Genomic DNA, 12,324 nt, shown 5'->3' with positions numbered 1-12,324 from the left:
AGCATTATTGGCTAGCATCAACAAGTAAACAATATGCAAGCCAACAGCTATACAGTTTCAAGTGTTTGGTGCACAAAACTTTCTCTCTCCCAAGGCAACATGGATAACAAGCAAATCTAACCCTCCTGTTTACAGCTTATTTATAGAGCTAATTACTAATACCCTCTTCAAAAGGAATAAAAACAAAAAGGAGTAACATATCCCATCTCCGTCAGACAAGCTTTAATACTCCATTCCATTTAGAAGATAGAATAGGGCCAGGCAAACCCTGCACACAAAGATTAGTGCAAGATCAACCCCTTCTGTTTTATTTGAAGGTTCGGGTTCTAATTGGAATTGGAAAAGGTTCAGAAAAGGGCAACAAAAATGATTAGAAGTATGGAATAGCTTCCATATGAGGAGCGATTAATAAGACTGGGACTTTTCAGCTTGAAAAAGAGACGGCTAAGGGGAGATATGATTGAGGTCTATAAAATCATGACTGGTGTAGAGAAAGTAGATAAGGAAGTGTTTACTACTTCTCATAACACAAGAACTAGGAGTCACCAAATGAAATTAATAGGCAGCAGGTTTAACAAATAAAAGGAAGTATTTCTTCACACAACGCACAGTCAACCTGTGGAACTCCTTGCCAGAGGATGTTGTGAAGGCCAAGACCATAACAGAGTTCAAAAAAGAACTAGATAAATTGATGGAGGATAGGTCCATCAATGGCTATTAGCCAGGATGTGCAGGAATGGTGTCCCTAGCCTCTGTTTGCCAGAAGCTGGGAATGAGCGACAGGGGATGGATCACTTGATGATTATCTGTTCTGTTCATTCCCTCTGGGGAACCTGGCATTGGCCACTGTCGGAAGACAGGATACTGGGCTAGATGGACCTTTGGTGTGACCCAGTAGGGCCATTCTTATGTTCTTATGTACAGGTATGGCACTGAGGATAGAATTCAGGACCTTCAAGAAAAAATGGCTACTTACCTACAGCAATTGTTGTTCTTCAAGATGCGTTGTGCACATATACATTCCACTGCAGGTGTATGTGCTCCCAATGCACTTGAGTTTGAGACTTTTGCCAGTGTAATATTTGGGAATGGCTGCTTATGGGGTGTGACTCCTTTAAGAAACCAGGAAGTGGAGCCTGGAGGATGCGGAGCCCCGGGTGGTCCGGGAGAAACATAGAGAGGGGTGTGACGATGCGGTTCTGGTGGAACCCAACTGAGAGTGCCAACTCAGGACAAATTGCTCAAACAGGGCAGTTACAGCCCAAGGCTGGGGTTTTTCCACCTCTAAGGCAAACCAAACCAGCCAGACTAAGAGGACTTCGGTCTCCAGCTCACACTGGAGTGTCTCACAAGCAATCTCCTTAGACACTCCAGTTTCCCAGTATCACCACCAGTGCCACTCGTTATGGGGACAAATGGTTATGAAAACCAAGACCCCAGTAAAAGAAAAAGGTTCTCCTGATCCCAAAGGACCAAGCCCCAGACCCAGGTCAATATACAAATCAGATCTTACCCACAAATCACGCTGTTGCCAATCCTTTAGAATCTAAAATCTAAAGGTTTATTCATAAAAGGAAAAAAATAGAGATGAGAGTTAGAATTGGTTAAATGAAATCAATTACATACAATAATGGCAAAGTTCTTGGTTCAGGCTTGCAGCAGCGATAGAATAAACTGCAGGTTCAAATCAAGTCTCTGGAATACATCCCCCGCTGGGATGGGTCCTCAGTCCTTTGTTCAAAGCTTCAGCTTGTAGCAAAGATCCGCCAGAGGTATGAAACAGGATTGAAGACCTCATGGAGATGAGGCATCAGCCTTATATAGTCTTTTCCAGGTGTAAGAACACCTCTTTGTTCTTACTGTGGAAAATTACAGCAAAATGGAGTCTGGAGTCACATGGGCCAGTCCCTGCATACTTTGCTGGGTTACAAGGTGTATCTGCCTTCTCTCAATGAGTCCATTGTATAGCTGATGGTCCTTAATGGGCCATCAAGCAGGCTAGGCAGAGCTAACACCAGTCTGTCTGGGATGTCACCCAGCAGCATAGCATAAGTTTGAAATACAGACAGTATAGAGCCAATATTCATAACTTCAACTACAAAATTGATACACACATATAGACAGCATAATCATACCCAGTAAACCATAGCCTTGTCTTTAGACACCCCATTTGACCCCCTTTATACAAGATTTGGGTGCCACTACAGGACCTTGGTTGCAACAATGATCTATATGGTCCCAGATTATATCAATAACGTCACACCCCCAACGCAAAATTGATGCAGGAAGGGATGTCACAAACATCCCTGACTGCATCCTAAGAGCTCTCCACTCTGGACAATGCATCAGCTACAACATTTTCCTTTCCCCTTATGTGGACTATATTCATTTCATACTCCTGAAGGGCTAAACTCCAACGCAGCAACCTGGAGTTGTTGCCCTTGGCCTTGTGCAGCCATACCAGAGGGGCATGATCACTCAACACAGTGAATTTTTTATTGTACAAATAGGGCTTAATTTGCTTGACAGCCCAGACAATGGCATAACATTCCTTTTCAATGGTAGCGTAATTTTGCTCAGTGGGGGACAATTTCTTACTTAGATATGCCACGGGATGTCTCTTACCTCCTTCCCCCTCTTGCATTAGCACTGCCCCCAGCCCAATATTGGAAGCGTCCGTACATAGTAAAAAAGGCTTTTCAAAATTTGGGCTGGCCAAAACAGGCTCTTTGGCCAAAGCGCTCTTTATGCTTTGAAAACCCTGCTCAAAGGCCTCCGTCCACAGCACCCGGTCTGGTTTTTCCTTTTTCGTCAGGTCTGTGATGGGAGCAACAATGTCGCTGAATCCCTGTACAAATCTCCTGTAATAGTTGGCCAGACCAATGAAGGATTGGACTTGCTTTTTAGTTCTAGGGGTTGGCCAGTTTTTAATGGCCTCTACCTTTAAAGACTCTGGGCGCAGTTGCCCATTGCCCACCCTGTGCCCCAGGTAGGTCACCTCAGCAGCTCCCATTCTGCATTTAGAAACCTTAACCGTTAGATTGGCCTCCCTGAGCCGGTGCAGCACAATCCCTATGTGGTTCAGGTGATCTTGCCACGAACTGCTGAATACGGCCAGGTCGTCTATATAGGCCCTTGCAAAAGATTCTAATCCCTGTAGGACCTCATTTATAAGTCTCATGAACGTAGCCCCTGAATTTCGCATCCCAAAGGGCAGCACTTTGAACTCATATAGGCCCGATTCCACTATGAAAGCGGATTTTCCTTGTGCCTCGGCATCCAGGGGTATTTGCCAGTACCCCTTAGTCAGGTCCAGGGTGCTTATAAACCTTGCCCCTCCCAGTGTATCCAACAGATCCTCTATTCTGGGTGTGGGGTAAGGGTCAGGCTGGGTGATAGCATTTAGCTTCCTGTAATCCACACAAAACCTCATGGTCTTATCCTTTTTTGGCACCATCACAATGGGAGAGGCCCAGGGGCTCTGGGATCTGGTGATTATTCCCATTGTCAACATGCTTTCCACCTCTTCCTGGATCTGTCTTTGCATCTCTCCCTTGGCCCTGTAAGCTCTGCTAGGGGCTGGGCAGGGACCCACCGTCTGAATGGAGTGTGTCATCCTATCTGTGAGCCCTGGCCTATTGGAGAATGTTCGCTTGTGGTGTTTTAACAGCATCAGCAGTTCCTTTCTTTGAGGGGGGGTTAAATCCTCCCCCATCCCAATGCTCTCCAGAGGCGTCTCCTCCTGGCTTTCAGCAACCATGTCAATTAAAGGGACGGACCCTGCCTCTTCCTCAGCATAACAGATCATGTTCACATTTACCTCCCTTTCATGGTAAGCCTTCATTCTGTTCACATGCACTGTTTGCACACTTCCCTGGACCTGGGGCTTCCTCACATCATAGGTAACCTCATTAATCCTTTCCACTACCTCCATGGGTCCAGTCCAAACATCTTTCATTTTGTTCTTCCGGACAGGATCTAGCACCAACACCATGTCCCCTATTTCAAACGCTCTCTCCTTAGCATCTCTGTCATACCAGGCTTTCTGCGTATCCTGGCTCTCTTTCAGATTCTGCTCAACCAACTTCATCATTTCCTGCAAACTCTCCTTGAATTGAGCCACATACTCGGCCACCGGCTGCTCTGCCTCCTCCACATTACCTTCCCACGAGTCACGAACGAAATCTAGGGGCCCCCGGATCTGCCTCCCATAGAGCAGTTCAAAGGGAGCAAACCCTGTAGACTCTTGGGGCACACTCCTGTATGCATATAGTAGATACGGCAGCATAACATCCCAGTCATTCTGGCGTCTATCCACATACATTTTCAACATAGATTTCAGGGTTCCATTGAACCTCTCCACTAGACCATTAGTCTGGGGGTGGTAGGGAGCAGCTTTCAGGTGCTTCACCCCACATAACTCCCACAACTGCTTGAAAACCACAGACATAAAGTTAGACCCACGGTCAGACAATATTTCCTTGGGAAAACCCACTCTGCTAAAAATAGAGAACAAGGCCACTGCCACTGTCTCTGCCTCGATATTAGCCAAGGCTACAGCCTCCGGATATCTGGTAGCAAAATCTACCAACACCAGGATGTATTTCTTCCCATTTCTGGAAGGTTTTGGGAGTGGCCCCACAATATCCACAGCTACTCTGGCAAAAGCCTCCCCAATAATGGGCAGAGGCTGGAGGGGCACCTTGCTAGGCCCCCTTAACCCCTTACGCTTCTGGCACAGCTCACAGCTCCTGCAGTAATCTCTCACCGACGCAAAAAGGTGAGGCCAGTAGAAATTCTGCTCTAGCCTGTCACACGTTTTGCCTATACCCAGATGTCCTGCAAAGGGACTATCATGAGCCAACTTTAACAAATCATTGCGGTAACTCTCAGGTACCACAAGCTGTTTGCGAGCTGCTGCTTGGGAATTCTTTCTTCCCCTAGGCGGTTCCCTATACAACAGCCCATCCTGCATAAAAAACCTGCCTCTCTCTTCACAGGCTGGGACCTGACTCTGAGCATCATTCCTGGCTCTCTCTAGAGATACATCACTCTGCTGAGCCACAATGAATTCACTCTGGGTTTTGTTTGGATTCAGAATCATCTCTGATATTTCAGACAAACCCTCACCTGATCCATCTTGAGAGGCACTCTCTGTCTGTTTGCTGCCCCCCTCACTGCCATCAGTCAGGGTATCTGCCACAGCCCCAAATTCTTTCTGTGACCTGGTCACTACATTAACTTGGCCAGGCACCCCCAATATGTTATTTCCTACCAAAACATCAGCCGGAATCAAATCCCAGACAGCAGCCTTCACATCGCCTTTAAAGCCATCCCACTCCAGGTGGATTCTAGCCATCGGCAGGTCCACAGAGTACTCGGATAACGCCACTACCGTCACATACTCCCCCGGCAGCATGTCCTCTGGCTTCACCAGATGTCCCTTGACTATAGTTACATCCGAGCCAGTGTCTCGCCATCCCGTGCATTCAACATCATTGACCTTTGCCTCCATGATAAACCTCTCACTCCCCTGCCATGCCTCAGTCCTGACATAACTGGTGAGCTTATCACCTCCTCCCATGCCACTGGAGACGATGGGGTTGACATTAGCTACTGCTGTGCTTGCACCTGAACTTAAGGTGGAGCTATTGTGGCTTGGTTCAGCCTGAGTGCTCAGGGTAATGGAGTTGGCATTTATCGTGGCATTTGGGGTTGCTGGCTTTGGGTTGCCCTTCAGGGTCGGGCAGTCTGGTCTCATGTGGCCCAGCATATCACAGTGATAGCAGGTAATCTGTTCTGTCCTGGGATGAGAGTTCCTACCCTCCGGGCCCCCTTGAACTCCTTTAGAAAAGTCAGGGACAGGTTTACTTTTAAATCCTTCCCTCCTCTTGAACTGGGGAGAATGGTGATTAGTTTTCCCCGGGGTTTTACACCCTTCTCGAGCCCTGTTTTGGGTATGGGCATCTGCAATCTCTGCTGCCCGTAGGACTGACTCAGGGTCCCTATCACACACAGCTGCTCTCACATTGTCAGGCACAATGTCTAAGAACTGTTCCAAAGTTATTAAATCCAGCAGTTTTTCAAAACTCCCATGCGCCTTGGCTCCCACAACCCACTTTTTAACAAAACCCATCAGCTTATGAGCACATTCTACAAAAGTACAATCATTAGACATTTTAAACTCTCTAAACTTAACTCTGTAAGATTCAGGAGTAACCTTGAACCGCCTTAACACAGAATCCTTAAACCGCTCATAATCCAAGGCTTCTTGTTCCCCCAAGTCATTAAATACCTCCCTGGCTTTTCCAGTCAGTCTGGTCAGCAGGAAAGGCATTCGCTGACCCTCGGGGATCTGGTACAGATTGCAGAAGCGTTCAAAGGTAGACAAAAACTCCTCTATATCCTCAGTATCATTGTAAATGGGACACATCCTTTCCCAGTTTTTCTCATGGCGGGGGGGAAGTGGAGTACCAGGTGGGGATGACTTTCTCCGCTCTTCCATTACTTGGAGCTGAAGTCTGGCCATCTCCTGTTCCATCCTGCGAGTCTCCTGTTCAGCCGCGAGCAGCTCTAGATGCCCCTTACGAGCTCTCTCTTCTCTCTCATCTGCCTCCTTCTCTAATTGTGCTATTTTTTGCTTCTCCAGCAATCGAACATCTGCTAGCTTCTGTTCATGCTCAAATTGCAGTTTACTTGTCGCCTTTTGCATCCTAATGTTTTCTGCATCTTCTGTAGCCTCATGTAAGGGCTGTGCTCTTGCCCCCTGATCACTGGCTATTAACAGATTTCTCAGTTCTTGATTTGTAGCTTTCTTTCTAAAGCTTATCCTCTTTTCTGAACACAAATTTTCCAGGGCTTTTTTGCCAAGTCCCTCATATGCTCTTTGCTCCGCCATTGCAGCAGCTCTTTAACCAACCAAACTCTCAATCCCAAAATTCAAATGTGGACAGCGTGGGGTTCTGACCCAAAGCTTAATTGACCTGGTTCTGTGGATCCTGCCGACTACGCCACTGTGATGATGCGGTTCTGGCGGAACCCAACTGAGAGTGCCAACTCAGGACAAATTGCTCAAATAGGGCAGTTACAGCCCAAGGCTGAGGTTTTTTCCACCTCTAAGGCAAACCAAACCAGCCAGACTAAGAGGACTTCGGTCTCACCCCACTGGCTAACCGCAAGTCTCACAAGCAATCTCCTTAGACACTCCAGTTTCCCAATATCACCACCAGTGCCACTCGTTATGGGGACAAATGGTTATGAAAACCAAGACCCCAATAAAAGAAAAAGGTTCTCCTGATCCCAAAGGACCAAGCCCCAGACCCAGGTCAATATACAAATCAGATCTTACCCACAAATCACGCTGTTGCCAATCCTTTAGAATCTAAAATCTAAAGGTTTATTCATAAAAGGAAAAAAATAGAGATGAGAGTTAGAATTGGTTAAATGAAATCAATTACATACAGTAATGGCAAAGTTCTTGGTTCAGGCTTGCAGCAGCGATAGAATAAACTGCAGGTTCAAATCAAGTCTCTGGAATACATCCCCCGCTGGGATGGGTCCTCAGTCCTTTGTTCAAAGCTTCAGCTTGTAGCAAAGTTCCTCCAGAGGTATGAAGCAGGATTGAAGACCTCATGGAGATGAGGCATCAGCCTTATATAGTCTTTTCCAGGTGTAAGAACACCTCTTTGTTCTTACTGTGGAAAATTACAGCAAAATGGAGTCTGGAGTCACATGGGCCAGTCCCTGCATACTTTGCTGGGTTACAAGGCGTATCTGCCTTCTCTCAATGAGTCCATTGTATAGCTGATGGTCCTTAATGGGCCATCAAGCAGGCTAGGCAGAGCTAACACCAGTCTGTCTGGGATGTCACCCAGCAGCATAGCATAAGTTTGAAATACAGACAGTATAGAGCCAATATTCATAACTTCAACTACAAAATTGATACACACATATAGACAGCATAATCATACCCAGTAAACCATAGCCTTGTCTTAGACACCCCATTTGACCCCCTTTATACAAGATTTGGGTGCCACTACAGGACCTTGGTTGCAACAATGATCTATATGGTCCCATATTATATCAATAACGTCACAAGGGGCTGCCCATAAAATTCCTGAAATAAAAGTTTGTTCTTGTTTGCATTTAAACCTGAGCAGTCTTTAAGTTATTGGAATACCACAATGGCAACAAGATGTTGGACCCAGGGGTGGCCCCGGCTACCAGGCAATTCCCAGTCTCTGTGACCACACCTGCCCCATTCCTGGTGCTTCCAGGAGACCCACGTTTGTCATGGACCAGGTGAACTGCAGCATTAGATGTGTACTTGAAGGCAGTTGGTCTGGAAGTGGCACCTGAAGCTCACCAGCACACACTTCTACTCCATGTGCTGAAGGCTTTTGGATCTTCTCCACTCTGGAGACCAACATATTGTATCAGGAGGCAGTGAGGGCACTAGCAGCCCACTTTCACCTACACCCAATGCTATGTTCAAACGCATTAAGTTTCAGCAGCAAGGCAACTCTCTGGGGAGTCAGTCTGGCAGTTTGCAGCCAGCCTCTGGGAACTGGCAGCTCTGTGCAAATTTGCACCCCTAACTGATCAGATAATTCAAGATCAATTTATGGAGCGGATTTCATCCCCACATTTGCAGGAGTGCCTCCTGATGGACCAGATTCCCTGACACTACAGGGTGGTGGAGATTGGCTGTCAATTTGTACTTGCAACTCAAGAGGCTCAGACACTTTCCCAGACCCAGACCTCTCCAGGTTCTTCTTCAGGATCCTCATTCACACCATCCATCACTGAAGCCACCCTGGTACAGCATATTGACAGAGGGTCAGGTAACCGTGTGGGTTAATGAGGGGAATCACTCTAATCATTGGCGGAGGCAGGAGCAGAGTGTTGACACGAGTCCTCACTGCAGCAAGTGTTGCTGAGACCGGCACTGTCAGGGGCTCTGGGAGTGTCCAGCTGAGGGACAAATATGCTGCCGATGTGGAAAACTTAACCATTTTGCCAAATGGTGTTGCTCTGCCCCAGCCATCACCTATATGGATGACCAGGAGATGGAGGAAGATTCCATCCCTGAGGGGATCAACTTGGTTACATGGGACTGAGAGAGTTTTAAAATTTGCCCTTGCCATTTAGTGGGTGTGGAGATACTGCTGCTGGTGGACACTGGACCATGAGTGTCACTAGTAAACTACACCCACGTACCATATATATTTTGCCTATTTCACCTTGCAGCCAGTGCAGTCCACACTATCCAGATATGGCAATGGGAAAATCACTCTGTTGAGGATGATGGATCTCCCCATGACGTATCATCAGTGAGAAAAGGGAATGTTCCCACTTTATGTGGCCTGTTCTGGAGCCAACATTCTCAGGCTGGATCTGTTCCGGGCATAGGCGCCAACTTTCTCTGGCGCCGGTGGGTGCTCGCCCCCTGGCCCCGCCCTGACTCCACCCTTTCCCCGCCCCTGGCCCTGCCCCCATTCCAACCCCTTCCCCAAAGTCCCCGCCCCAATTCCACACCCTCCCTGCCCCTATTGGATCCCTTCCCCAAATCCCCACCCCAGCCCGGCCTCTTCTCCCAGCATGCCCCTTTCCCCTCCTCCCCACTCCCTCCTTGCCCCGCGAAACAGCTGTTTCTCGGCGCAAGCGCTGGGAGGGAGCAAGGGAGGGGGGAGAAGCAGGATGCAGCAGCGCGCTCGCGGAGGAGGCGGAGGCGGAGGCGGAGGTGAGCTGGAGCAGGGGGGTGGGGCAGGGTCACGGGGAGCTGCCGGTGGGTGTTCAGCACCCACTAATTTTTCTCCGTGGGTGCTCCAGCCCCGGAGCACCCACAGAGTTGGCACCTATGGTTCCAGGCACTGGACTTTCAAGTATTAAACACACAGTAAACAGAAATCCACCTTGTGGGGAATGATTGGAGAAATGCACTCCATGAGGTCTCCTCTGGTCTCTCTGTTGCCATACCTCTGAGCATCGTCCATGGGTGAATCCACTGGACATCCCAATTATACAACATTCTGCAGATCTTACTGTAGCCACAGAGGTTTATCTATTGCTCAAGGAGGACATTATAGAAGCAATTGACTCTTCTCTGTGGGTGTCAAATCTTGTTGTTGTAAAAAAGAAAGAAGTTCTGTAGGGGTCAGGACCCCTACAATTACAACACTGAAATTTCCGATTTAAATATCTGAAATCATGAAATTTACAATTTTTAAAATTCTATGGCCATGAAATTCACTAAAATGGACCATGAATTTGGTAAGGCCCTAGTCATGTGTGATGCCACCGCTGTAGATCTCAGATCCACCAGGGGGTGGAACACCCAGTGGTATTTGCCTCCCAAGCTCTCTCCTCAGCTGAGCAGAAATACTCAGCTGGAGAGCAGGAGGCCCTAGCCTGCATATGGACATTGAAAGTTGGCATCCTTATCAGGGCCGGCTCTGGCTTTTTTGCTGCCCCAGGCAAAAAAGCCTCCCGCCGCCCCCCCCGCAGGGGAGGGCGGCGAGCCCCGCCGGGGAGAGTGGAGCCAGGGCTGCGAGCCCCGCCGGGGCTCCGCTCTCCCCGGGGGCCAGAGCGCCGAGGGGAGGGCGGAGAGCCCTGCCGGGGCTCCGCTCTCCCCGGCGGCCAGAGCGCCGGGGGAGGGCGGCGAGCCCAGTCGCGGCCCCGCTCTCGGGCTGGAGCGCCGCACCGCCCCCCTCCAGGTGCCGCCCCAAGCACCAGCTTGGTGGGCTGGTGCCTGGAGCCGGCCCTGATCCTTATTTGTATGGCCACACTTTCACATTACACACTGTCCACCAGGCATTAACCACAGTGTTGACACCGTTTGGGTCAGGGCATTGACCCCTTCGTATTCATAGTTGGCATGGTTTTACTCCCAGATACCAACCCTCAGGCTAACAGAGATGTAGAAAGATTTAATCTTACATTGAAGACTGCACTTCAGGCCCATCTATCCCAGGGTTTGCCCCTTCTGCACGCTCTCTGCTCAGTATTACAGCATTAATGGCCTGTTCCACCGAGAGCTTTGCTGCTGCTGAGGTGAGAGTAATGCTTATCATTAGACTTATTACACCCCTTTCTTAAGAATCCCAAGAATATAGGTCCACGGGAGGTTCATAAACATGTACAGAAGTATCGGGCATACTCCAAAGGTTGCACCAATGACAAGGGGAGGGCTAGGGTGAAGACCTTGGCAGTGGGGTAATGGGTACATGTATGCAGGCCATGCAGGGGAGTCAAGTTGGGGTGACAGCTTTCAATTTCAATGTAGGTTACACGGCGTCTGGGAGTGGTAACATATGAATTGCATGATGGGTCCCATTGGCATATCAACAAAGAGTCCTGTGGCACCTTATAGACTAACAGACGTATTGGAGCATAAGCTTTCGTGGGTGAATACCCACTTCGTCAGACGCAGGAATCGTCTGACGAAGTGGGTATTCACCCACAAAAGCTTATGCTCCAATATGTCTGTTAGTCTATAAGGTGCCACAGGACTCTTTGTTGCTTTTTACAGATCCAGACTAGCAGGGCTACCCCTCTGATAATTGGCATATCAGTAATTTAGTCCATGAGGGAGCCCATCACAGGTGAGATGGGTCTGAAAACACCTGTTGCTCCATCAGCAGCTGAAGTGGTACTGCCTTCCCCAACAGAAGTTTTGCCTGTTCTGGCAGAGGCTCCAATTTTGCTTCCACTGCCACTTCTGCCAGCTGCAGGTGTCCCAAGGGTGATGCATATACCTTTACGGTCCTGTGGGCCACCAAATTGATTGAAGGACTTTGTGGTGTAATATACAGAGGAATTACTGGAATTTTGAAGGTTTAATGTGTTATTGCATAGTTGTATAAAAACAAAAGCGTTTGGAGGGGGGAAATGTAGTATTTGGGAATGTCTGCTTATGAGGCATGGCTCTTTTAAGAAATCAGGAATTGGAGCCAAGAAGGGGAGGAGGAGGAGGAGCCTTGAGAGGATCATGGAGACACCTAGAGTGCCCATCAGACCCCTGGAATAAAAGTTTGCTCTTGTTTGCATTTAAACCTGAGTGGTTTTCATGTTACTGGAATACCACAGCCAGCAGTGCCATTAGGAAGCAGATGGGCCTCAGCTCTCCTCATGCATTGAGCTGAGCCCATAAAAGGGGTGTGTCCGGTGTCTGTCACGTCCCTCTCTGTTCCTTCTCGCTGCTAGTAAAATTACTGCCCCAATTGCCAGGGAAGGCGGAAGGGTCATGGAGTGTATGTGTGCATGATACATCTTGAAAAACAACCGTTATTGTAGGTAAGTAACTGTTTGTTTATTTTTCTTCAT

This window comes from Emys orbicularis, chromosome 1 (genome assembly GCF_028017835.1).
Source record: "Emys orbicularis isolate rEmyOrb1 chromosome 1, rEmyOrb1.hap1, whole genome shotgun sequence".
Classification (NCBI taxonomy): Eukaryota; Metazoa; Chordata; order Testudines; family Emydidae; genus Emys; species Emys orbicularis.
The sequence above is the reverse complement of the archived record's forward strand: the minus strand, read 5'-3'. Positions refer to the sequence as shown.